The sequence below is a fragment of the Anopheles merus genome, chromosome 3R (genome assembly GCF_017562075.2).
Source record: "Anopheles merus strain MAF chromosome 3R, AmerM5.1, whole genome shotgun sequence".
Lineage (NCBI taxonomy): Eukaryota > Metazoa > Arthropoda > Insecta > Diptera > Culicidae > Anopheles > Anopheles merus.
In genome coordinates, this window is record NC_054084.1 from 1,724,636 (window position 1) to 1,752,538 (window position 27,903).

A 27,903-nucleotide genomic window follows, 5' to 3' on the forward strand; every position below is an offset into this window, starting at 1 on the left:
AAGGCACACGCTTCCTATCTATCTTCTCCGTAACAGCTGAACAAGGAAATCCAAGCATCACATAAAGAGATACAGCCCGGCCAAGCAAACCTCGTCTGATCCGAAAAAAAGGATGCCAAAAGTGCGGACATTGGCCGATGGCACTGTTTTCAGTTTTTTGGTGCTGTTCACCGGTCACTCACGACGTGAAAAAGGGCAACACGGCAAGGGAAGCACGCGCTCTCATACACACACACACCGCGTTGGATGTGTGTATTTGTACGTACGGTATTGTGTGTCGATGACTGGTACGATAAAAGGTTATGTTCATCTGTCAATTAAATAGATGACTTGGCAGAAGCCATTATAGCCCAGGGAATCCGCACGAGACTCCCCTCCCGGGTTGAGATTGCCCAAGAACGTGGATCCCTTCGCTGGAGCGCGTTGAAACTCCAACTCCAACGCTCCAGCTCTAACCGCCCACCGTGAGGATTGCGCTCTGTATGTGTGCGCTCTCGAGTGCAGAGCTCACTGTCCAGCCGTAAAGATAACCGACCCCAGCGTCTGATGATGTATGTGTGTAAGTGGGGCTGCAACGTTTGGGATGCTTTCCGTATTCCGAACTGCAGGAGTCATAAGCCTTCGTTTATGTTTCCCCTGTGCGGGGTTGGGGTGGAAAGCCGGGATGGGTTCCCGGGTGAATGCGGAAGCTGGAGATAACTTTTTCGCCTGCTCCAATCATCCAACAGCGTAGGGTCAGCGCAGGGCCCTGATGGGCAAGATACGGGCCCGGGCCACGGGTACTTTGGAAGTTTACTGTGTGAGCCCGATGCTCTCCTGTTGATTATCACCGGCGGCCAGGCTTACTCGGGTCAGGGTCGAAGGATATAGCAGATCGATTTTCCCTCAACTTCGGCGAAGAGATAGAGCATATACAGGGAATTGTGGGGTTGTCCAATCAATTAGTCTATCGGCAGTTGTTTTGGTAACTGGTTTGATGGACCAGTTCGAGGATCTTCGATTGGGAGGAGAAAAAATACTGCAACCAGTTGCAACTGTTTATCGGAACATTGGGAGCAATCGGTATTATGGTTTGAGGTGTTAAAAAACACCACACAAAATAAACAAAACAGTCTAATTCTATGCAAACTTCACGTTTTGCAAGATGTTTTGCGTGTTTAATTCGAACCCAAACTGTGAGCAAAACTCTCAAACATTCATCCGCCGTGGCTCTATATTAAAATACTTGGAATAGTTTGTCCAGTTCTGAACACACAGCGAAAAAAACCCACCCGAAAAACTCTCAAACGAAACACTTAAGGGGGAATGCGTACCGTGCGGTGTGGTAACGGAACAAGTCATTATGACTATGCTCTTGAAACTGAACCTCCTCCCCGTCCGACCAGCTCCTCCTCCTCGGTTTACACATCGTGGCATTTTTTGGAGCTCACACTCTCCTATTTCTGGTACGAATCGGTCCGCTTGCCTCATCGTCATTCCCACCCCTCCCGAGTGTGTTTTTTGCTTCCCTTCCCTTCCCATTGTCCCTTCGCAAAGGTGTGGGTGGGGGCTTTGTGGGTGACCCGGACCCCGGACCGGGAGTATTATTGGTTTCCATTCTGCCTCTATGCTGAGGGCGGGTATCGGGATCACAGCGTGAAGAACGGTTGTTAAACAGCATGATGCGAGATTTGAATATCGATTCGGTTTTGGAAGTTCTTCGTTGGCACTTTCACCCCGTCGTGGGTGATGAAGGGGAGGAGGAGGAGAAGGCGTAACGAGCAGTGTTTGAGAGGGAGTAGGGAGCGTGAAGCTACACGTGGATGACAACTATTCTTGGTTCCTTGTGGAGCTGTGGAGCCATTCCAGGAGAAGGAGGAGAGGAACCAATCTCCGGAATCACCCTCCAGGAGAGGACCAGGCGGGTAGATAATTGATTTTCTCATTAGGGATCATTACGGTGGAGTTTTCCCGGTCGATGGCGTTGGGGCGGTGTTACTCTCTGTCTCTGTTCCCAAAAATCGGTCCCATGGATGTGGGGTGGGCTGCTGGTCTAGTAATGCCGTTCCCTATCATTTCCTCGGAATGACTGGGCTACCGATCCGAATTCGTCTTGGCAGAGAGGGGGGAGTGGACGGGTGGCCGATGAGCAGACACAGACGGGGGAGAGAAAGAGCGTGAGCAAAACTATCACGAAGTGATCGCGCTTTGATCGAACCCGCGGGCGATAATTAACCTAACGATGCCGGGAGTTTTGGCCGCTAATTGAAACGATCGTTTTAATGGGTTTGGCTGGCTGTCTACGTGCGTTTGTGTGTGTGAGTGATTTTGAATTTCTCTCCGACTCGACTGGGTGTGTGTTCCTTTTGCTAGTTTCTTTCCCAGTGAGGAAGTAGGTGGGTGGGAATCGTGTTGTATTTATTTTGGTTGTGGTCACATGTTTTTTGTGTGTGTGTGTTTCCTCGCTTTCCTTGCTCGCGGTTAATAGAGGAGCTCATATGTCAGTGACACGATTGATTGGATTCGTTTTAATGAGCTGTTGAAGAAATTGTGCTAAGATGAACAAGGTATTATGTGGGTAAAATTAGCATAAGCAGGGAAATTTCATCATTTGAAGACATTTCATTGGCTTTTTTGGGGCAGTTTTGTAGGAAATATTTCCTTCAATATGTTCCTTTTCTTATGTTTTTCCCCATTCCCCATCGCTTTTTCCGTGATTGAGAGCTTCACATAATAATGTGGTTTGTTAAGACATTTTTTCTTCCACCAATCCACCCTTTCCATGTTCCCACTCCGTCGCCGCTCATTATTAGCTGGGCGTGAGCGTCCAGCGGCCCTCTCGAAGAGTTCTAGGAATGCTCTCGAAACCTGCGTCTTCCTACCGCGCCACTTTAATGAGCCCGTTTAATAGATGAGCGAGCGCACACCCTTTTGCGCGCTGTGGAGTTGTGCATTCCCGTGCTCGTGGGTTTTATGGATTGCCGCCCTTGACCGGCTCCGACTCTTCCCCAGGCACGGGTGCGGGGAGGCGCTCTCGAGTTTCCCCCGTGCGGATTGGCGACAGCGTTTTGCCGTGGCGAAATCCCTCCCTGCCTCACCCGCCCGAATGCCCGAAAGGGCAAACATCAAAGGCAAAAGGCACATTTAATTATACCAATGATCATAATTAAGATAAGACATTGGTGCAGAATGGAAATTTTATACATTCTGCTTTCTGGTTTTGGGTCTCCCCGTGCCGGCGAAGGCCGGCGGTCGAGGCGACGTTGGTCGGGTTGAAGCTCTGTGCTGGAGGTTTGGGATGCGTTTGATGATGGAACGGGCCCTCTAGGCAGACGGTCTCCACATTTTGCACTGTGTTGTGCAGCAGCAGCAGCAGCAGCATCTTCTTCTTCGGCGGCGGCGGCGGTGCAAAGGAATGAAAACGACACATAAAATGCAACAAGCATTGCTAAAAGTTTTTGTTGGTATCTTCTACTAGAGCGCTCGGATAGGGACGGTCATTTAAATAATTATGCTCATCGTTCTTTGAAAAACGTTGGTGGAAAGGAGCAGCGGCGGCAACTAACATCGCTGGAAGAGATCAGAGCGATCGTAGACCCTTATTTCATTCTCCTGCACAATCGATCAGCTCGAGGCGAATCGCGTTATGGAGTGGAATATCTTGAGAGCATTAATTTTTAAGCGGTTTTTCATATTAATCAAATTAGTGTGCCTTTTTTACATAGTTAGATAATGCTAATAATAAGCAGTTAAGCGCCAGTCTTTTGTCATGTAAAACTGTACACCAACCATTCGCAAGCATGTAATGAGATATGTGGAACGATATATGTGCCATCCTGCGAGCTCTTCCCATCCACGTTCCTTCACACTCACACTTTGCCAGGAGTGTGTGTGTGTGTGTGTCTTCCTTCAAAAACTTGTGCAAGCAATCCAATTATTTTTAATAAATAGCATTTGCACAAAAACAAACGCTCAAGCGCCCGCAACCAGCGGGCGGCTTAAGTATCAGCACCGCCGCTCCCCACCATCCCGTGCGGCGACACTGGCAAAACATTTTAAGCCAAATTGCTAATAACCCTTATCACTAATGAACGGTATAATGAATGAAGCCATGAAAAATACCTCCACTCTTTCATTAGCGTATTTTACAAGCGAGAGCCCCAGCCAACCGAGCCGAGCCGAGCCGAGCGCAACGGCACTAACGTCACATCCCCTTGGTTGTCGTACCAGGTACTGCTGGCTGGCAGTAACATGCACCGAACAGCGGTAACAGCAGCATAACCACCAGGCAGTCAGTAAGCCTACCGACGCCGTCCATTCCATTGCCCACCGCCACCGTGCCTGGCAGCAAAAGTTAATGAATGAAAAATAAATATTTGAATAAAAACACACGGGGCACGGAGAGCGAGGAAGGGTGTATGGTTCTACCATCCTGCTTCTCGCACACCTCCGCTCATGTCAATCATGTCGGGCGCTATATTCTTGCGCTTGGCACACAAGTAGTAGTAGTAGTAGCAGTACTGCACAAGTGCTACTGCTGCACAAACCCCAATCAGCCCTCAGCCGGCGGGTTTTGCATCGTTTTGCACCATGACAGCGGGTGGTGGGCGGAAATCCGCGCGCACACCGCGTAAGCCCAAGCGGGCGGGGGGGAGGGGATTTTTCATTAGCTAAAATAGTAATTAAATTTAATTAATAATTCCCTCTTGCGCAGGTGCTTGATTATGGTTTTCTGCCATTTTGGTTTTCGGTGCGAATAATGGAGCCTAGATGCAAAACCACCCCTTTTGCGGGAGGTGGTAAGGGAGGGGGTGGTGTGTGAGATCATGAACTCGGAGATGGTGTTTTGTTGCCAGCCAGCCAGCGCTACCAATCACCGGGAAGGAATAATAACGCGATTAATTAAAATCATACATCGAGTGAAGCATGTGATAAGGTGCGGTAAAGTTAAAAATTGGAACCAATCTCTGCTCTGTGTTCCCGAGTGTTGTTACACTTTCCACCCTTCGGGCCCCAATCGGGTGTTAGGTGTGGGGCTGTTATTTTTTAGCAGAGAAACGAGAGAAAATGCAACTAATCTAATCGAAACCGCAACCGCGCACCCAGCCAACTATCCGTGTGGCATCTCATTAGCGCCCGCTGTCCTGGCAACTGGCAACATAAACCGTGTTTGCTCAATTATGCAGCGAAAGAATACCACAACCAGGTGCGCAGATTATTATCCCGCCCGTTGCCCTCACGTCCGCGCACTCCCACCACTACTCTTCGCCCGAACTAACTCTACCGGTTTCGTCACAATTAGAGACTAGTGGCTCTTAATTGATACCATGCGCTATTAATCACATACCATTCCATAATTGATTGTTATTCGGTGCAACAAATCCACCACCACCGTGTCCCTGTTCCATCATCCGCCCCCCTCCCCTACTTTGACATGCTTCCGGGAAAATCGCAACCGACGCATTTCGCCATAATTTAGTCGCAAACTAGCTGCTCCACTTCTCCAACCCCGCACCATTGCAACGCCTTTCCATTCCGGTTGAAATCAATTCAACAGCTTCCCTTCTTTCCCTCTTCCCCGTTCAGCCTCTCGAGTCCCACCTGTCCCACGCATAGTTTGCATTTTCCATTTCGCCATAATACCATTGATGTTCTAATTTTGTTTCATTGAATAATTACAAGCTGTTCGGGTGTGTGGGTGTGTGTGTGGGTGTGGAGCGTGCCGTGGGTTAGTGGTGGATTTATTCATGGTGGAAAATGGTATCCCGGGTGTTACCTCCGCTCCGCGTTTTGGGTAGGAAAACTTTCACCTAATTACTGCATTTGATGCGACAGTGGTGGGTGCGGGAAAGGGTAAATTTTGCGCACAGCAAAGGGGAAACTGTATTGAAGAGTAAATTAAGCATTTGGAGCATTGTTTGGAATAGAACAAGAGCTGGCTGAATATTGAAAAAAAAGAAGTAGAGCGATGGTTCTTATTGTTTTATGAGTTTTAATTCGGAAAAAGTCAGAAAAATTGAGTTTAAAAATGGAAAAAAAATCGTTCAATCACTTCACCTAAGAGGGTTGGGATAGCTTTTCGAGTATATGAAGCATATTGAAGGGAAAAACACAATCTGTTGATTTTACTCTAAGTTATTTGCTTGTTTTACGTTTTTTTGTAACATTTTGTCCGAATGAACCTATTTCCCACTAACCCGGATTAGCATCTCTTTCCTCCACGCATCATACGTGTGCCAACTCAACCCAGACCACCGAAAACCAATCACGCCCGTTATGCTCCAGGGACCGCGAAATGATGCGGTTTCCGTGTATGAAACGATTCGTGACACCTTGAGCCACCCATCACCCTGTGAAAAACCACACCAAGGAAAGGATGGCCCATGGTCTCCATCCCCCACCCCCTCACACAAATGATGAGTTTGTGGGTGGGTGAAGCAATGTAAGCGATGGGATTGACGCATAATTAGGCTAATTAAATGATACTGCATTTAAGGAGATGAACGGAGAAGGGGCTCCGGGTCGGTGGGTGAAAAGGAACGCATGCAAATCGCAAGATTAAAGCTCTTGTGGAAACTCTAGCCTCCCGATTGGGTGGGTGGAACGGCCGTGCCCCACTTCTAATTGAATTGCGACAAATTGTGCCCACAAAACACCGAACCTGCTGGGTGTGGTGGTGATGGTGGCCGACGCGAATGATGGAGAACGCTGGTCAGTGGTTTCCCTGACCCCTCGCCCCCCCCCCCTCCCCTCCGTTCCAGGTCAACTGGAAACCAACGCTAACGTTCCCACGACAGGGCTCGGTACACCGCAGTGCCAACCTACCTTGGCCGGTGCGCTTGGATGGAGACGCATGGTACAATTTCGGACGCGTTTCTTCGTGACACCTGGGAAATTCATTTCCCCCTCGCCGGCGCCCCTTCTCCTGCGACCAACATCGTCGTGGACGAACCTTCACCCCGGCTGACCGACAAGACGCCGTCGCTGCCGCCAAATGGAAAACTTTAATTTTCGATTCACTTCCCTTTTGGATTCCTTCCGCGCTCGCAACACGTGATTCGTGCCAAATGAAGGATCAGCTTCAGGATGGGAGGGAGCTGATTGCTGAAGGGGAAAAGAGGTAAGGTGCAGGGAAGGAAAGGACCGTCGTTCCCTGCGCCTTATCGCACCCAGAATGCCCTGTTTCATTATTTTAATGGCGTTTACTTTCACTCAACTGAATGACTCAAGCTGCGTGCCGCGTGCTGTGTGGGTGCGGAGGTAATGGACGTTCTTTGGAGAGAGAGAGAGTGAGAGTGATATTGTGGGTGGGTCGGTAACTCATTCGTTCATCCATTTCTGCTCCTGCCCCATTTCCACCATGGCATTCTGCCCCAGGCCCCTCGGATCGCCAGCCCGCCCCGTAGGCTTTTGTGGTGATGAATTGTTTAATTTCTTTTATCTTCCATCGCACGCGAATGCCACCGATCCGGAATGGTGCGATGAAGTACAGGGAGCGTGGAGAGGCGAAGAGGGGGAAAAGGGGGGCTGGAGAAAACTTATGTTCTAGATTACGCGGTAGGACGCGAAGGCTCGCATTTGGCGGGGGGAGGGCGAGCTGTTTAACATAAATTTAATTACGTGCGAGCGCGTCGTTTTTTCGGGTGGCGGGACAGGAGGCGGTGGGTGGTGATGAAGACGAAGGGACGATTATGCAGTTCGCAGTTCGTATTATAAGGCAATGCCCTCCCAAGCCAGGAAGGGATAGGCTTTGCTGTTTCTGGGTGAATGTTCTGTTTTGCATCTTGATTTCGGGTAAAAGTTTTGATGAGACTTGAGAGCAAACCTTTCCTTTCTTTTCCTTGATATATGGAGCTTGGTCTGTGTTGACATCTTTTGAGTTGATTTTAATAAAATAAAAGAAGCTCTAATGAGGGTTTGCCTTACTCTTTTCAGCGTTTAAAGAAACAAACATTTGATAAGAGACGAAGCTTATTAAAAGCCATGATAAATGCCTCTATCTAAATACGTATAACACCTTAACGAGATTAAACGCAAACTCCGTGCCTCGTGTTAGTTATGTTGGACCATTTTCATGAAACAGAGAGCTCTCCTTCTCAACAATAAAGCCACTGCCACTGCCAAAAACGTACCCTAAAACACTGGCCTTTGATTATGATAAGTTCGCCGTTCGCAGGCGTTGATGAATGATGAATGATTCATGCGCGGATTAAAACGCAACATAAAAAGCGCTATAATGCGCCCGCTAGATAAACCCGCTCAGTGTGCCAACCCAAACAAATGCCGTTGGGAGCGAACTATTTATTTTTAGGGAGCTGGAGTTGATAGCGACTAGCACCAGCATCACCACCACTACCACAGTGGTCAGCTGTTAATAGGCTTAGAGCCATGGATGTGTGAGATAAGCTGGTTGTGTGAGAAATTATCGGACGGTTAAATCTAAACATGCTTTATGCACCGCATTCAACCAAACTTCGTTTCCAAACGGAAGCGCGCCTTAACGTCTTAGCACACCTCGTATTGATGTGATTAATATCGTGTGGAGTGCATTCGCTATCTTATCTTTATGAACGGAGGATTTATTTTTATTTTATTTTTTTAACACGAAGAAATGGGAAAAAGTCATTCATTTTTATGACCCCCTCGCCAAAGGGGTAGCGAATAGCATAATAATGCATTAAGGTGTGTGTTTGATGACCACTTTCTGGCGATGAAAATAAAGGTCTGAATTAAATAATTGTATAATAGCAAATCTAATGCTCTTTTTAAAAACCCATCACAGTGAAAGCGGCTCGCATAAACTTCTAATCCTTGGTCCGACATCCAACGAAACCCCACAACCACACCGTCTACCTTTTACCTTCCGATTAAAGTGCAATCATGAAATGCTAATTGGACATTATCACTTAACGCACGGCGTGAGGCCTCGCTTAGCTGTTCGTAAAACAATCAGCATGTGGCCGTTTTCCATGTCTTGGCTGTATTCATTATACGCCCGCGGCTGTTTTGCGCCAAGACGTTTGCGCGCGGTCTTAGCTTTCCACCTGGGAGACATGGGTCTGCCGCATGAAAGGTTTTATCTGTTCACACGCTCACGCATAATCACGCATCACGCGCCCAAAGGTGATCTGCAACATGACAAGGGTAAGGCTGCCAGGTTAAAATCGAAACATTGAAGCACTCCTGGGGAATAAATTTGGCCCACCGCTTCGCTATAGGTCATTTATTTTAACTGCTTCTGCTTTGTCGAAAATGATATACGCAGGTCGCGCTGCGTATTAGCGTATTAATGCGGGCAAGAATAGCTTTTATTATTCATAAACGGTCGTAAAGTTTGATGTTCAAAAGCACTTACGTCGATTTAAAGTGTTAATTTAAAGATCGAGAGACGGAGAGAATTTGTGGTACTTGCTGCATGCACTAGATGTGTAATAGAATAGTAAATAGATGAGATAGTTGGTTTCGTAAAGGCTCTATTTCGTACAGTCTATTCGCATGGTTTGGAGAATAGACTGTTACCGTTGGCGTTGTTTTATTTATGAAGATTAAACAGCATTATCATTATTCGTAATAAATAAAAGCCTATTCAGCTCCGATAAAGGTGTCGGGAGTGTTATGGTGGAAAGATAAAAACTAAACGACCGTTGAAACGATTTGAAGTTTACAGTTCTGTACTTTACTAGATGAAATTCATTATCAACTGTATAATGTATCGTATTTTTGCATTATTTTCAGACTTGTCTACAAATCGCACTCCACAACAGGAAACTTATTTTGTGTGGTAAGTAACGTTTTATCTGACCAATTCACCTGGCCCTTTTGTGCCTGGCCAAGTGCTTATCAATAAACGCATTGGTAATAAGCCGTTCTGCTACATGAGCATTAACTCTATTGGAAACATCGCTTGCTTACCCTCGCTTCAACCCATGTGTATTGTTGTGAATGTTTTGCCGAAACGGTTCACTGTCCCGCTGATTGATTGCCCGGGCTGTAATTAATCAGCAATTAAATTGATTTCCAGTGTAATCGCTCATTTATCCACCCCGTTCTACATGCTTTCCACACGGAGCGTGTAGCTTTCTGAGCGCAATGTAGGCCCCGGAATGGGATAAGATAAAGTCGTACAATGGCTTGCATTTCTGATATTTGCTACGGGAATAAATGCTGCATTTATTCCCCCCCCTCGACGAAGCAGCTGCCGAAATATTAATCACGTAAATATTTGTCTGTCGTCGGCATTAACGGTTTCTTGGGGCAGCTTTTTCATCACACACCAAGATGAGCCCGGACAGAGCCGTTTTTATTACAACTCGATAAAAAATAATTACCCACCCTTCTCCGTTCACTCGCTCAGCGTTAATCAATTGCACCGCCAAAAATGGCTGCTTATTGGGCGCTTTTTTATCAATTGAAATATTACACATTTGAGGTATCAATTTAAAAGGAAAAAGTCATAAAATTCCTCCCCTTGGCAGTGAAAAAAAAACACAAAAACGGGAACGAAACACTTTGCAAAAATTAATGACCTTTCTCTTCCTCTCTCTCACTCTCTCTCGGCGCTCACAACAAACAGCAAAAGGTAATTCCGCTGGGGCTTCTTCTTTCCGGCCAGAGCGCGCGCGCGCGGCCGGCTTCATTCAATTTGCGCCGTGCCGTGTCGTGCATACGTGTACGTACATCCCGGAAACGCGAACCCTAGTGGCGGTAATTAACGGTGCAATCTATAATGAACGTCAACCGATCCCTGCTGGATGATCCGCTCCCTTCCACCCGGTTCCGGCGAGGGTAGGATTACACTGTGGGTGATGATGACGATGCTGACGATTGGGAGCAGAATTGGGAAAAGCAACTTGCAATTGATGTTTAATTACGTCTTTACAGTTAAGCTCGTTCGGGATTGTCCGTCAGGGCCGGCGTATTATAATAAACTCTTTTTTTTTTCATTCCCCATTTCATTCCCACTTGCCGGTGGCTGTACAGCAGGGCTTCCGCGGAGGGAAGGGACTGAGGAATGTGTGTGTGTATGTACTTATGCTCCATCAATGTTACCACTCACCGGACGGGGATGCATTTCTTTTGAAGTGAGATTTGTATCGGAATGATTAAACTAGAGGTTTCTGATCCACCCGCCCGTCCGGATGGGATTGCTCGCGTGCATGTGTGTGTGTGTGTGGACAGTCATCATTACCATTTGGGGTGGGATTCCGTTTTTATTTAAACTGTAACGATGCATCCAGCGCTGGGGCCTGGGGCGCGGGACACACGATGACGCGAGGACAGAAAACATGAAATGGCAATCAATAATGCACTTCGTTTAATTGATGGATTGAGCGATAGAGTAAGACGGTTCGATGATAGCCGCCCGAGAGCGTAAACTCTCCCCCAGGGGGTGGGGTAAACCTCGCCCTCTCTCTCTCTCTCTCTCCGCATCGTTTGCCACCTCCCGTTCGCTGGATCATGGCTGGAAAACAGGGGGTTCAAGTGGTGGCGCTCTTGTTTTTCATTTGCCCGATGCATTCTGGTCTCGCGTGTGGGGTGGAAAGAGCGAGAGAAAGAGGGCAAAAGAGACAGAAAGAGAGCAAAAGGAAAGCACTTTGTAATTAACTGATTGCTGATAAGCGCGGGAAATTAGACCCTGATGGGTTGTGTATTTATTTTTATACAGCTCTTTCTTCCCCAAACCCGCTTTTTGCCAGCAACGGGTTGCTTGGGAGGAAGTGGCGTGGTTGTGTGTGCATTTGGTCGTTTCCATTACAGGAATGAGTTTCATTAAGCTCAATCTGTAGTTTAATTGATGACAATGTTTGAAACATGTCCACCAGGTCGGAATTGATAGTAATGAAAACGGTCGGCTAATGGCTGGGAAAAGGGGTTGGCATTAAGGCGTGTTAAAAACGGTTATCGATCAAGTGAGCATTTTGCGTCTGAGTGTGTGTCTGTGTGTGGTAAGCGTTTCAGTTGAGTGAAGAAAATTTATCAGAAAATCAATCTAATGAGATAAATACATTTAAGAAGAGAGCTTTAACGCAATACATTTACTCACTAATTGCTCCCATGAAATAGTTTCTAAACTGTTAAACAAACATCGTGTCTTGTCGTGTGCAAAATTCTTCCAATTAGTGTTTGTTTTTTTTCCGTAGGCTCCTGCCCATCAACTTCAAATCCATCCAACAGGCTTCCTAAGATGAGCACGCTGGTTTGCTCCCAAAGGGATAATTAATTAGCCAAACAGCTCGAGGATATTTATCGACCTTCTCTACCTGAGCGTTCCCTCCTCGAGAGCTGCTCGCTCTTTACGCTTCGAATCCTTTCGATTCATCTCGATCAATTGCAAATCGCACTGGCCCGCTCATCAATTGCCCTGCGGCGCGACGGTGTGTCGGCTGTATCACGTGCCCGATTAGATTGGTCGGCCAGATCCTAGCCAGAACCCTTCTTCGGTGCCATGCTCCGTGTACATCATTATTGCTGCGGCTCTATTCGTCACTATCAAAGCCAAAGGAGGGTCGGGAAGGAAGCTGCCTGCTCTCTTTGCGGGACCCCCGCTGCAGCACAATGTAACGCAGCTCTGTAATTGGCATTTTTGCGTGCAATCGTCGTTGTTTAATTAATGCCAAGGGCGGGCCGGCGCGAGGGATTATGTTTCGTGAAAAGCGGGTGTGGATGGGTTCGAGGATCTTTCACTAATTACTTCTGCTCTGACAAAAGAAGCTCTCCTGTGTGTGTGGCTGTAAATTGTTAGCCCCGCAAATAATGGGTAAAATGGTTTGCAAATTGAAAATCGACTTGATCCAACTACACAACTCGTTAAAAATGTGTGTGCTTTGGACCAAAGTTTTTCCACCATCCATCCGCGGCGCTGTGTGCCGCCTGCTGGCAGGAAAAGTGCATAACGCACACTGCTTTGTGTGTTTCTTGAACTGTTTCCAATTATAGCAACCAATGTGTGTAATGTAGCCAATTACGAGCCCTTCTTTGGCCCTGTCCACAAGCACGACAACAGCGACGACGAAATAAAGAACACTGCCTTTCCCCCCAAAAAATAAATAAAACCAGTTGCCTGACAAGCTTCGAACAACAGCGGGTAAGGCCACAACATTGGCCGTCGTTGTTGTTGCTCCCAACCAGCGGCTGGTGGCCTAATGAAGGAAAACCTTAGGGGAAACTTATGCCTCCGAGGGAAGTGCGCGAGAGTGTATCCTCGACACAGGGAACGAATAACGCACACCACACAAAACCACCCCCGAATGCAACGCGCCCGACGATTACGACCCAAAAGCGGTGGCTAATGCTGCTGCTGCTGCTGCCAAAAAGGTTCGTTCGTTAGCAAAACGGTGGCGCTTAAGGGTGCGGGGGGTGCAGGTGTTGGGGAGTTGCATATCGAAAATAGCAATATTCTAAAGGGTGTACAGTGTGGCCAGAGAAGCTCAAACTCAACGCCAGTGAGCACCCGAGGCCAGTGAGTGCGCGCTTTTCCCGCTTCCCAGTGTGTGTGTGTGTGTGTGTGTGTGTGTGTGTGTGTGTGTGTGTGTGTGTGTGTGTGCGTTGGCATACCGCGCTGACACCGAGCGCCGAGCGTCGCGCGTTTTTGTTCGTGCGAGATGAACCGGGAGCGAACGAACTGTGCCGGGGCCTGGGTTTGGTCAGACAGACGGGGGCGCCGGGTGGATGTGTGGTGTGTTGGTTGGGCTGGCGTGCGGCAAGCGCTGGCAAAAGTTTCCAGTTTAAAAAGGATGTATAACGAGCTCGGCAAGCAATTTATTTTAATGATCGTCCGTTTGAAATAGAAGTTTAGTTTTGTATAATTGTACCGAATCTATATATTATAATGAGCGGGCGTTGTTGCTGGTGTGGGTGTATGAGCTGAACGCCGTACAATCATTTCCTCTCTCTCTCTCTCTCTCTCTCTCTCTCGTGGGGAGGGAAGAAAGAGTTTTTAATGGCCCACGGGGAAAGTGGGAGGGAAGGGATGAGAAGGGTCGTCGTAATGTGCTCGCGTCGTACGATGACTTTCTCTCACACACACATGCAGGGTGGTGCTGGTGGTGGTGTGGAAATGAAAGCAATCGGAAATTAAACGGTTGGAAATAAAGGCGAGAAAAAAAGGACTTCGTTTAAGGAGCAGACTCATGTCATTAGCGATTGGGTGGAATTATTGTGTTGTTTTGATCGTTGGGAAATGGTTTCAACTATTTGCTTCTCGTTAAAGATGTTTATTTCATCGAAGAAAAGCTTTTCGCATGAAGCAATCAGTTTGAAATGGTTTTGAACTCTTTTAATGACAATTTCTGAATGTCCAGCTGACTTAAAAAAGCATCCAAAAAGCCAGTTTACAAATCAATGATCGATTGTTTGACTGATTTCTCGACTCGTGCTGGGCATTCATCTCGCAACGGCTCAACTCACCATCCTTGTTAAATCTCGTTAGTGCTCTGCTCCGGCTTCCAATCAGCACCAAATGGCCACACAGAGTGAGTATGAGAGAGAGAGAGATAGAGCGGGACAACCCCAGTTGGTCCGCTTCGATACCGAAAGGCTTTGCATGAATGGCGGCTGCTAATGAGGAAGCCATTGTGTCACATCTTAACGAGCGAAGATGATTTCCCGGGTAGCCGGGTCGTCCCAGCTGTTCCAATCCAAGCAGCCATCGCCCCCCTCTAGTTTGCATCACGTGCCTTTGCCACCAGTCGCTTCGTCCGTGTGTGTGCTTGTGCAGTGCAGTAGTGAACAGACAGACATAAGTCAGCATTTTCGACGTTTTTTTTGCGGTCGGTGCGCTATAAGTTAGCTGCTACATGCAACATTTAAAACCCGGGCTGTGTATTTCAACATCAAAAGTCGTGCTGCGGTTTGTTGTGTACCATTTGTTTTCGGCGGATTGCAGTGCGACCTCCCGCCCCCCATTCCCACATCAGCAAATATATGTGTGTCGTGACATTCGCAGAAGGACGCAGAACCCCCCTCCCAAGGTAGGGTACAGCAAAGCGTCATCCATCGCACGAACGAGGAGCGCCCAGCAGCAACTTCCTTTGGAGCGAGTAATTATTTTGAAATTTAATTAAAAAATTAATTACAAAGAAAATAACTATATTGCAATAATGCCTTCCCGCTCCTTCTCCAATTGCTCAGAACGCCTCAGTGCCTGTTCGTCCCTTTGGCTGTTGTTGTTGCTGCTGCTTCTCTTTCCCTTTGGGGCTGTGTGGCGAACAGCTGTGCGCCGGCGGCAGCGCAAGGCAACAGAAGAAAACGTGCTCTCGCGCGGAAGTTAATGAAACGTACACAAAGTGCATTAAAGTTTGCACTGTCCCTCCGATCTGCCAACGTTCCTTCGCTCCCCTCCCCCCTCCCCCAGTGAAGTGGCCAGTACACGATGATGCAATAGAGAGAGAGAGAGAGCATTGGGCGGGAGTGAAGGCTTCGTTCGTTTAAGCGTGCAAAAGACTTGTGCATTTGAAGGAACGCTAGGAGCGCGTTCGTACGTGGTGCAAGTGTGGGACAGGGTGAATCCTGCCTTTGTTTACTTACCCATCTGCCGACGTTTAGGGGAACAGGGGAGGAAGAGGTTTGAGAGGGGCAAAATGAAGCATATGTACCGGATCAGACCGGTTCGGTGCTGGCGCAGGGGTTTGAAATTAGGCGAGGGTCAAGCAGCTGATTGAGCGTTTCGGAGGTGGCTGGGAGGAAGTAAAGGGCACAAACGGAAGAGAGATAGAGGGAGGGAGTTGGTGGTTCGCTTAACATGCAAACGGAGCGATCTTTAATGTTTTGCAACAGCTGTTACAACCATAATGTTTCGTACCGAAAGCATTATCAAAACGAGGGGCTGTGTGTGTGTCAATGAAAATTAAATTAGTTCGCTTTTGCACTGAGGGTGACGGAAGGGCAATAATTTTGTCAAATATCGCCCTCTAATTCATTGTCATTTCCTGAATTGTGGCTATTTAAAAACGGGGCTTTTTTTCGCACAGGAAACACTTTGAGCAATAAATTAAACTGAACCAAATTGCCAACCATCACCAATCTTGCCATCGACACCACTTTGTGCAATCCAATCAATTAGACGGTGGGAAGGTTCTACCCTTCGACAGCTTCTACCATCCATCCCTGGAACCGATGGGTGTCCATTGGGTGGGTAAATAAAGATGCAAAAAAGTGCGTACCAGCCTGGCCAGCCAGTCAGCACAGCACCAGCCGGCGGACAAAGCGGGAAGGAAGGCGTTTGAATTTTGTTCCGCTTTCATTCTGCCACGCTTTTGCCACGCCGAAACCGATACCGAAGGCATTTGGGTGTGTGGGTGGGCTGGCGTGGGTGGCGTGTATCGTGTACTGTTGTCCAAGTGCCGCCCATACCCATCCCCACCGCCCACTGTGGCAGTATAGCTGATAATTTAATTAGAAAATTAATTAAATTTCAATTTTATTTATTTCATTTTAAACTGTGTTCCGGCGCTGTTGGAACTTTTTGCACTCCTGCACGGTACTGCTGGTGTTGGTTGGTTGTGATGGGTTTGCAGCCTCGGCTGTGCTGTGTGTGTGTGTCCACGTGCTGTGTCTGAAAGTTTGTACCATCTATCGTTGCTGTGTTGTGTTGTGTGTGTTTTTTTTTGCACTTTGTCAGAGGAGCGAAAGTGCCGAAAGGAGGAAAACGAGCTGGGAGGAGCTGATAGCATTTAGTTAAACAGCACAACAGCGACTGTAAGAGTGGTCCTGTTCGATTAAAACACTGTAGCAACAGCACGAGCCAAGTGGCACGTTGAGTACGAAGGTGGATGGGGTGGGTGGTGAGCAGAATCCTTTCCGAAACGGAATTCATTTAGAACCTGAAGTAGCCGATAGTTGCTGTTGATGTTGTCGGTGGCAGCAGTCAGTTTGTCGTTTATCATCCGTTGATACTTTTAGCTAAGTTTTTTTTTTGTATCTAAAATAATGAAATGTAGTTGAAATTTTAGGACAAAATTGACTTTATCTTCCTGTAATTGAAAAGTATGCTTAATTTACCAGTACAAATTATATAAAACATAAATGAACAGTATTAAAAGCTTTGATTTAGTTGGATTTGACATAAAAGAGTACAGAAGTATCCCTTTCGCTTCATCGTTGTTTAATTCCCTCACTCACACACTAGCCATAGCTGTTTACGATTGTTTCATTCCACATCGAGAAGCGAGAGAGAGAGAAGGAGATACAGAGCGGGTGAAATAGCAAGTGTAGTATCACGGTTGGTCGGATAGTAAGTGAAAACAACAGGACGGTGGAGTGAGTTCGATATAAATTAAATTAAATTAAATGTGTATCGCCACCAACATCATCAACAGTCGTCTTTCCCACCGTCCCCCAAGCGTCTCGATAGAGTAATGGAAAATAGTTAAGAGATCCTTCATCCTTCAGCCCTGTTTTTTGCACCTCCCGGCAGAACGGATCGTAGAGCCGAGCTGAGTACACGCAAATAATAAATAACATTTGATCAGAATCCATTGCATTGTGTACAGCTTGCCTGGTGGCTCTGTGTGTGTGTGTGTGTGTGTGGAACTCGGGATAACTGAAGGCAACCGAGTCGTTTAGTAAACTTCTCTTCTCGCACCGACCAACCCCTCGGAGTACGGAGTGATAAGCACACACATGTACGTGTGTAATAGCTCGATTAAGCAAAGTGCTGCTGCACACACACAGAGCAGCCACGACGATGGACAAACGAACCGAACGGTGGAAAGCTTTCCACTGGCAAAGGAAAACGGAACGGACGGGAGCAAGCCAGGGAGTGAATTGTTACAAAAACGTACCGAGGAAACGTGATGCCGGAAGGAAGGAGCCACAGAAACGAAGTGAAAATTGCTTTTGGGGCCACTTCAAATCGAAAGCTTTTCATCGAAGTTTCCATCCGCAAGTAAGAGTGAGTGTCGGCTGAACGGGAGAGGGGCAGGTCGTACAGACCTGCCTCATTAAGCTACTCAAGTGGGAAATCCTATCCGTAATCCTTGCCTTTAGCTTCTCGCTCTCTCTCTTTCTCTCTCTCTCTCTTTCTTTTTCACATGTTCGGACGCTCTCACTTCCTCCCGGGTTTTTCCTGCAATGTTGCCCGTACAAGATTGCTTTCTTCTGAGTGGACGATGGAGGAGCTTTTTCGAAGAAATCTTGCCCAGTGTCTAGTTTAATTGATTTTACCCTTCGTTTCCGGCACTCTTCTGACCGGGTGGTAGGGTTCTCCTTCAGCCGTAATCTCATCATATCCCTTCAGCAAATATTACCAATTGAAGCCGGAGCCTCTCGAGCAAGGTGCAAGCAAGTTGACTGGGGGCTGAGCTTTGGTAAACTTACTCGATTATAAGCAATCTCAGCAACTGGTAGGCTTCGTCGATTGCAACATTATGGCAGGGCAACGATGCTATCGTTCGCAGACCGTTCAGCGGAGAGGTTTAGCAAGTATTTGTTTTTAAGCTGATTTTGACGGGTGACGGACGGACTTGCCGCTAGAAAGCCAACGCAAGAAGACGCTCCGACCAACAGGCCAACGATTTGCGGGAAGTTTGTCGGAATAATCTTGCATTTTGGTTAATTAAAACTGAGACATTATCGAAACAATTGTCATTTTTTATCGATAATAACTATTTTTCCTTTCAATGGAAATCGATTTCATGTCGAGGGACGCATCCGGCATTAATCTATTCCAACTGACATGCCCTTGCTTGCTGCTGTGTGGCCTTCCGCTCCTTGCAAATTCCCACAGCTCGGCTCGATTGCCTTTAAAGCTCCTCTCTGTAAGCAAGGCAAGGCTTTAATAGTTCAGTTGACCATGGGTTTGCAAATAATAAGCAACTAACAGCGTGTCGTCCGTCCAGCAACAGCTTCACAATAAAATTATGAACACGAGCCAACCGAGACATTCATCGCGTTGCATCGCCGCGCCTCCTCCTCACCTTACCAGACAATTTATTGGAGCCGGCTTTCAAACCGAACCGTTTGAATCCGTTTATCACCACGCCACGACATCCCGTAGTCGGCCGGCGTAGTCGGGGTGCCACCAGCGAACGAAGCAACGCCAGCTGTCGGACCTCCGATGGTGCTGGTGCGAGAAGACAGCACCGTAGGAGTAATGTGACGTTAATTAAGTTTTGCTTGATTAAAAATTTATGTAAATATCGGTTTAATTACTTCTTGTGTATTGTTTGCTTCCTTCCCTTGCTGTGCTCGAGCTTGTCCGTCGCGTCCACACTCTTGTCTTGGTTCTTGTAGATATTGAGCAGGATTTGATCTTGCTTTGTGCCATCTCCGACTGCGTGTTCCGTTTCTTTGGTTTATCTATGTATTGATTTGCTCATTTATTTATATGTTTAGTTGTCGCATGTTGATTATTTAACTCTTTTTATGTACTAGAATGTTATATGTTCCATTGCAAAGGCCCAATGTTGCAAGGGAGCATTGAAATACCATTGCATAAAAACGGACGTGTGCATTGTCTGTGCTATCTTTAATCTTGTGCAAACTCTCGATGCATTCAATAGCCCTCCACGCCCTCCTTCTGATGCTTTTCCTTCGCGCCCTTTCCTTCGCGACCCCGATCCCGCCCGCACAGTGCTCGCTCGCTCAGTCACTGCTTCGTCCAGTGGCTTTTGTTTATGCAACCGTTGATTTATGTGATTGGGGAGGCCGCCGCCGCCGCCGACCTGTCTGAGGGTGCTGTCGGTCGCCCCAACGCAGGCAGAGACATTGGGCAGGGCGGCATCGGTCGAGTGCTGATTGGCTTTAATGTTTGATTATTTGCCTGCCACGCTCGAAGGTAAATAAACAAATATCACTATCAGATCGAGTAATTAAGCGTGTGATTGAGCCAATGTTGGGCGTCTGTGTGGTGGCTGGTCTGGCAGTGCAGAGGAGGGTCAGATTAAGGGAATCTGTTTTCTTAGAGTATTTTTTTGTGCTGCAGCAGAGAATCAATAGGTACGAGTAATGGTTTAATCAAACACGCTAGAATGATGATGTGTTCTTGAAATTTCACATTTATTTCTTTACAATTTCTGTTCTACGTCACGTTTAAAGTGTTTTCTTCAAGACTCAACAGTTTCGTGCGTTTCGAAGCGATGGCCAAATCGAAATTCCTCGTCACATTTTGGACAGCTTCAAGTGGACAGAATAGTACAATTGCTCCAGCTTATCTGGATTGCCTTCACAAATAGTTTTTGTTGAGAAAATCATTCTGTTTTCCGTCCATCTCGTGCTGGTATCAATTCATTAGGTGAAAATGACGACTGAAATTCTTACGCAAGCAATGTTTTGGTAAGGGGAAAAACTAATTCGCTTGTTTTAACTAACTTATTCGGGGTAGAATTTCTCACCAAAACATCAAACCTAAACCAAAAACTGATCAAACTCTATCCTCGTGCGGTGCGGCGACGAGTCGAAAGCGAACCCGTTTAATGTTAACACCGAATCGGTTTCTATTCCACTCCGGTGGCCAATTTCACGGAGTCTTCTCCTCCTCTCCCCATTCCCCCAACCCACTGGTGGCCCGCATTGTGAATATGAAGAAACTAATATAAATTATTCAATCTCCTCCTCCTCCTTCCACCCGTCGCAACGGCATCATCACACCCGGGTTCCCCGGGCCAGAAGAATTGGAAATATGAACACATTTCAATTTCGAAACTCCATTAAAATGTCAATCAAACAAAAAAATAAAAGATGAGTAGAGGCCCCCGTCCGCCCCGCTGCCACCGGTCGGATGGTCGCTTCACGTTGACTGGAGCTACAATACACATACACACATAGATACAACGGCAACAACCGTGGCACAAGCGTGAATTGGTTAGCTGGCCTGGGTGGAAGCTCTGGGAAGGAAGCAGGAAGATGGAATAAAAGTACTTATTTATCGGATGGATTCCTGTTAGAGGTGTTTTTTTCTTCAACTCTCTTTCTCTCTCTCTCTCTCTCTCTCTCTCTATCTCCCATTTCATTTCCATTGGCTCAGCTGGTTGGACATTTCTAAAAGGTTTTGTGGAAGACTCGGCCAAAAAAAAAGGTGGACTTCACCAGAGCCAGCGAGAGGGAATGGGCCAAAATGCAAAAGAAATGCACAGTGAACCCCCCTTTGCATGATGGAGGGGTTTTCGGGGGTTTGATGGATAGAACAGGTTTCTGGTTAATGTTTTTAACAGATACACGTGATCGTTGCGTCCGCAAAGCGCTGCATGAAGTGGCAGTTTTCCATCCCAACGGCTGCGAAGGGAACTGTGATAATCAGCAACGATGGGGCTGATGATGATGATGATGATGAAGGTGGAACAGGTTCAACATACCCTCACGTTACAACATTTAATGCAGCTCCCGATTTGCATACAGAGGGTCCCGGGGTAGGTGCCTCGGTGGTGAAAGTGCTTGTTCAAATATTAGAATAAATTAGCCACACCTGCCTTTGTGGAGCGAACGTTTCACACCGTTTAATTGCTGCAAATGGATCTCGAGATCGTCCGATAAGTAGTCGGTGCGTCGGATCAGCTGCGGATGAATAATGGATGAAAACGGTCAAAATATTAGACCATTTCTATCAGCGCGAGAGGAAACATTAGACGTTTGACATTTGACCCCTTTCTCGATGGGAGTGAATATCACTTTGTTATCTTTTTTTTGTATTTGTAGCACTTAATTTGTGTGTGTATGTTTATTTTGGGAGGAATTTTAAATGATGAAATGCTTTATCCAACCAACCTATTCCCACAGTTGCAGACCCATGAATGCGCCAAGAACGCGCCCAATAGACCCGAACGATGATTAAAATCTAGACACTGAGTCTGAGCACACTCACACACACACACACACACTCACGCCAGTGTTGTTAGCGATATCAGCGATCCCGACCCAGCGGAATGTCAAGCATCTTAATAGACCTCAAATCGTTCCGCGACGTGCCGTTGTTGGGCCAGTGCCAAAAAACGTGACACTTGACAGCGAGTGGCAGCATTGCGCTCGATTGTGGGGCCCTCTCCCAAACGCCCGTACCCTCGTGTGTGTTTCGTCTATTTACCTTCATTAATTTATTTCAATTAGAAGCTGCAAACGCCGAACCGTCGGTATGTGGCGGCATGTCCTGGGGCCTGGGGTGCGCACGCCGACGCCAAGATCGCAACACAACCTGGCCTGACACTGGCTGGTGTGTTCCGCGTGTGGGGTTGGGACTGTGCCCGATGGTGTCAGGCTGATTTGACAGAACAATGGCCAATCGAGAGGTGGCAAACGCGTGGACACGTGAACGTTTGGCAGCAAAGACGGTGGGGAAATTGAGACACAAAATGAGGTCAACGTGTCTTTTTCAGTATAGGTTCGAAAAATGTTCTTATTCTGTGAAGGTTTAAAATTTTACAACACACTATCGTTTTGAAATACAGTCTACAACCGTAATCATTCTCCAATTTTGTGCCACCAAGCCACAAGCTAAATCAGATTCGAATCGAACCGAATACGGCAGCTCAACCGGAAACTTTCTATTGGCACCAATTAAATCTCTAGTATCAGTTGACCAACTATCAGATGAACGGTTTTAGATGGTCTTTTGCTGGTATCAAGGATTCGGTTGCAAGGTGACAGCAAGATGCTAGCTCACTTTGGAGGAGGGCCAGAGCGTAATTTAGGTCATGTAGTTTACAATTTGATCGATAATTGCCTTACACCTTTCGATTGCTTTGGGAACAAAATGATACTATGAGCGGGTTTGTTTCTTTGCTTGAAATAAACAAGCCTTTCTTGACTTGCCTGCATGACGTCACGTTTGGCTCGTTGGCCAGTTGAAGTGGCATACGAACGGCACGACGATCCGGTCTACAATTCCGGACCAAAAGCGCAACCCCACACTCGTTTGTAGAACATTTCCTTCGCCTTAGGTACAGGATTCCGGGCCAACTGCTGCTCCCAGTTCCTCCTCACTCCCGTCTCTCTCTCCCTCCTCTTTTCCTTCCCGACGAACGTGTCTTTTCGTTAAGGTAATAATCACCTCAGGTGGATTAATCACGGGAGAATAAATAAATAAGGGGCTCAATTTATTAAGTGTCAGTAAGTGGTTCATTAGTGAATGGAATTGAGCTGAGCGGCTGGTGAGGGGGGCGGGGGGGGGCGATGAAACGCCACTAGGCCGCTGAAGAACGGTTGAATTTGCTGGCTTTGGGTTCGGGCTCGAGCCGAGACGGGCTCTTGCCTTGAAGTGTACGCAAGTACGCGAGGTTAAGTGGCTGACGATTGGGTGAGACAAACCGCCAAACCACCGCGTACCGCGCACTGTCTTTATGCTGGCCGCCGGCTCCGATGCAAATGGGCACAACAGACACACACCTCACGAATGAATGGGCGAAAGTAATGAAGAAATTAAAGTTGTTCCTTCCACGTACAGTCGCGCAGCCACATTCCCAATGGTTCTGGCTTCCCTTATTTTTCTCGAGCTCGATCGCAAATGCGAAATATGATTTCGTCGGGAAGGCGTTGCCGTAAATCAATTATGATGAACGGGCATGGGCCGGGGCTGTGGCCAAGCCGCCTGAGAGCCCATTCGGCGACCACGTACCAATAATGATAAATTATGGGACGGTGCGCCGTCTTGATGTTGTTTGCGCTCTTCCCCTAGAACTGGCAGCCATAGTGTGAGCATGTGTCGACCTAGGTGCCTGTTAACGAACGCGCTCCGAGCATCATGACGATGATCAAGATTACGATCACGATGCGTGGTGGCGATGATGATGATGTTGTTCCTTTTTTTTTATAAGGCCTTTAAGCCTCTGGCTGGGTCTTTTGATTTTTGTTGCTTGTCGATTGGAAATAGAACAGCGTTTTGGAAACGAAGGAGAAAAAAAGAGGCAAAGAAAACAAACAATCTTGTTCCGATCGTGATCGAGGGCTTCGAGCGCGATTGAAGCTCACACGCGGGCTTGTAATCGAGTGAATTGCACTAAAGGAGAATGGAAATGTCAGACATAGTTAGCGACAGTGCGGGTGCGGGTGCTAATTTTTTTAACGAACTGAAACGCGGTTGAGGTTGATAATCGTGATTTGGCACAAAAAGCACCGAAATGGGAATAAGGTCGATTGGTTTTTGGTGGGTTCTGTTGAACTGTATTGAGAGATGATACATACGTGAAGTAATGTTAGTTTGTACCAAAAAACTGTCAGAATAGTTGAACCGACACTTTAACCACCAACTCAAACACACATCACATCGCACCGGACGGAACAATCCGAAAACAAAGCCACTGGAAAGGATCGCACTACACACAAACACGGTCCATTCGCACTAATAAGGCCTTAAAGCGGAGCAAATTATGAAAAATTAATCTTAAGCAATGTTACCCGTTTGCTGAACGCTTCACGCGCTTCGCTTTTCCGGCCCGTTTCGGAAGGAGGTACGCGAGCGCACCGGCACAACTGATTGAAACGTGCACTTTCTTAAATCGACCATTAATTAAACTAATGAACAACGAGCCGCTGCCCAAAACGTAATGAGAGCCATCGACCACCTTTCCCTTTTTTTTGTGTGTGTGGCCTTTTTTTGCTGTTGCTGCTCGCCCAGTGCTCGCTTCCTTTTTTCTGCAATTAAAAGAATATTTCCCGCTCGGTAAAACACTCGCTCGCGTTTATCACTCTTCGCCACCGTTCCGGTCCGTGTTTTGCGATCGCTGCGGGCATCTTTATCGATCGATTCCGTAGCGTGTGCGAAGAAAAGCGATCGAAAATCAACATCCACAGTCCAGGAGTTGGGGGGAGGAATGCAGTGAAGATGCACAAAAACCACATCACATTCACTACATAAGCTAAGCAACATATACAAACAAGCCAAGCGCATGGTATGGTTTGTACAGAAGTCTCTCCTTCTCTCTCTTTCGGTATATGGATGTGTCCAACGCACTTCCGTCTTCAGGTTGAGTTTCCCCCCCCCCCCCCGTGTCGTGGTTCGTTCTTACTCACACTGGCCAATGTATGTGTGTGTGTGCGTATGTGGCAGTGTGTTTGCTCCCGGTGACTAATTAAGATAATTAACGATTTAATTCCCCATTAAATGCGATCCAATTAACGATGGATTTATGGCGTTTCGATCGTTATGTGTTTCGGATCGCACCGATCATCTTCCATCGCGCCCATCGGTTTCCCATTGCGGTGGCACCGCTGGAAATAGAAGGGAAAGGGGAGGAGAACAGGTTGGTAGGGGGGCATTTTCGGAAGTCCCCCCTCTCCTTCTTTCCTCTCTTTACCCTTCTACCACCGATTGGTTTCAGATTGGAAGCAGATCACCTCTAATCACCTCTATGCCGTTGTCGCCGAGGTTCGTCGTCTTCCACCGCTCATTACTGGGCGAAAACAAAAAAAAAACTCTCAAATGATGCCGCAATTAGTCAATGGTGGTTTAGTTGACTGTTGAGACGTAGTTTTTTCTTCTTCTCAACTGCTTTCGTTAGTTTGTTTGCTTTTTCGCTTTGTTTGGAAAGTTTTTTAGTAGTTCCTGTCGAGCCGGCCGGGTGACGCTTTGTCCATTTAACAAGCTACTTGGACGCTACTTCTTGCTCTTGTTTGTGTGTGTTTTGCACTGAGCAACTAATTAAGGGTATGTGTGTGTGAGTGTGTGGTGATATCTGCGTTTAATTGGGTGGTCCTCCTTCGGCAGCATGCAGCAGCAGGTCCGGTCGGTTCAAGCCGCCTCCAGGGTCGGTGCACAATGCTGGAGGCGACGGGTCGGGTTTTTGCTGTGCCGGCCACAGCACAGTTAATTGGTAGAATGAATAATGTCACCCCTGTTTTGCTGAATCGATTCTTGATAGGGTGTAGTAAGTTTTCCAAAAGCAGCAGAACTCGTTTGCTTGGTTCTGTTCCTTAGTTTTGAACACGCAAGACGTTCTTTTCTTCGACCAATCCAAAAGGTTCTAAAGTTTCAATCTATTACAGCTGCAATCCAATAAACAGAATAGAAATGCTCCCATTCTACTCCTCCAGCAACGCTTTATGGTGCAACCCTTCTGCTGGTTTTCCCCTTTTCGTGCAATTCAACATAAGGGCTTCATAGTTAATGCTGAACAATTGCTTCTTGATATACGCTGCTTGACGTCTGGCCCCGATTGAGCATTACCGTTCTGCGCCCGTCTAGCGTGCGATTGATCTTCCCCCAAAAGAATCCGAAAAAAACACGTCCAGGTGAGAGAAATATTCTACTCCTGGCCCGGATAGCCTTCCTCCTCCTCCTCCCGTCCAACGCTCATCGACATCCATCATTCTGATTGAGTGGATTTATTACATGCATGGCGTAGAGAGTTCCTGCCCAATTTTCCGCCACAGCTTCACCGTTCGCTTACTCCACACGTCCGCAAATCCCACACGTGAGACCTCTTATCGCTCTCGGAATCGTACGTTCCTTTACCTTCGTTTTTGCCCTGGCAAGGCGAGTGTTTCGCGATCCCGACGAATCAATGTATGAAAATTTCATTTCCCTGTCCCCCAATGTGTGTGTGTGTGTGTGAGCGCGCTTTCAGCAACGACGGTTCCCTTCGTTCGGGCGGTGCCGAGTCCAATTTCAATCGAAACCGAATCATCGCTCCATCGTTTAGTCTTTGGCCACGATCCCTTTTTTTCCTCGGGACTCAGATTGGCCAGACCGTGGCCGTCCCGTTTTTTTGGGTGCCCGCAAGGAGAATGTGTGTTTTCTCCTCCGCGCAAGGCACAATCGGGGAGAAAATTGGAAAATCAAAATTCTATTATCCGCATCTTGCATTGCACACCGGGATTGCCTTCGATTGTTGGAATACGTCCAACAATCGTTTATCGCAAGCAGTACGTGCTGTTTTGGTGCCGATGTAAAAGGTAGCCATTTGGCTTTGGCGAGGAAGGGCTAGACATCTTCATCATTTTGGAACACTTTAAGGGTCTTTGTTGAAATTTGCACAAAATACTTTATGCTAAAGATTTTAACGCATAGCAAGTTCCGCTTAAACAATACAAAGCGATTCCATCCTACGCTTTGGAGACCGCTCGCCTCACCTGTATTTACGACACACCATCACGACAAATGGGCATTCCCGTCCCGGTAGCGAATGTACATTTTTAATGTCCCGCTAATTAGGAACATTATTAATTAATTCATTGATATTCAGTACATGCGTTTAATGAAGAAGTTTTGCTGCTGCCTGCCTTGTTACCGTGACCCAACCGGGCAGCCAATTCCCGGTAGCGCTGTCGGGGCCCGGAGCCAACATCGGCAACGGCAGGCGTTTTCCTCCCTGCCAAAGGTGTCTCTTGTCCCTTCTACAGTGTGTGTGTGTGTGTGTGTGTGTGTGGTGCGGTGCTCGGTGCTTTTTTGCCTTTCCTGTGCATTGCAGTGCATCCCACCGGAGCAATGTGCGATCGACACGAACAGCGAAATGAAAAGTGATCCAATGGTGGGGAAGCAGCACAATGATGATGGACGGAAGCTGGCTGGAATGGAGCGCGATCGCGAAGCCATGACACGACATTCGCCATAACAAAAAACAGCCACTGCGGTTCGCTTGTAGCTCTGAGAGACGAGGGAAGACACCGATGGTGTCAAGGGCATTTTGCACCCTGCACGGTACTGCCCCGTTTCGCCTTCCAGCAGTGCAGCAGAGCAGGACAGAGACGGAGCAGCTTGTTACGAGCAAATGAAGACGCCCCCGGGGGCCAGCCGCGCAAAAGGTGGCCGCGAATTATTAATGAACTTATCATTCTTGTTTTCAATTAAACACGGATTCCCTCTGTGTGCCCTCCTTTCGCTGCCAACCATGCGCTCCACGCCGGCGATGGGTGCAGGTGAGCCTGCGTTTGCACAAATTGCACGCCAATGCAGCCGCAATGATGGAGCGGTGCTCTCTGCCGAAGTGAACTGCGTGTGTTGCATGCGTTTGCTTCTCTTTCCGCGCTTTCCTTTTAAGGGGTTAGGGGGTTTGGCGTAAG

General features: G+C 47.4%; 1 protein-coding gene across 1 annotated transcript in view; it reads left to right on the plus strand.

The window, feature by feature from the left end:
- Positions 1–27,903, plus strand: part of LOC121595897 (LIM domain transcription factor LMO4) — a 166,735-nt gene that overhangs the window by 68,730 nt on the left and 70,102 nt on the right. The window contains exon 4 of the mRNA XM_041920283.1: positions 9,715–9,760. The gene's annotated coding sequence lies outside the window, so the exon portion shown is untranslated. The remainder of the gene's footprint in view (positions 1–9,714; positions 9,761–27,903) is intronic.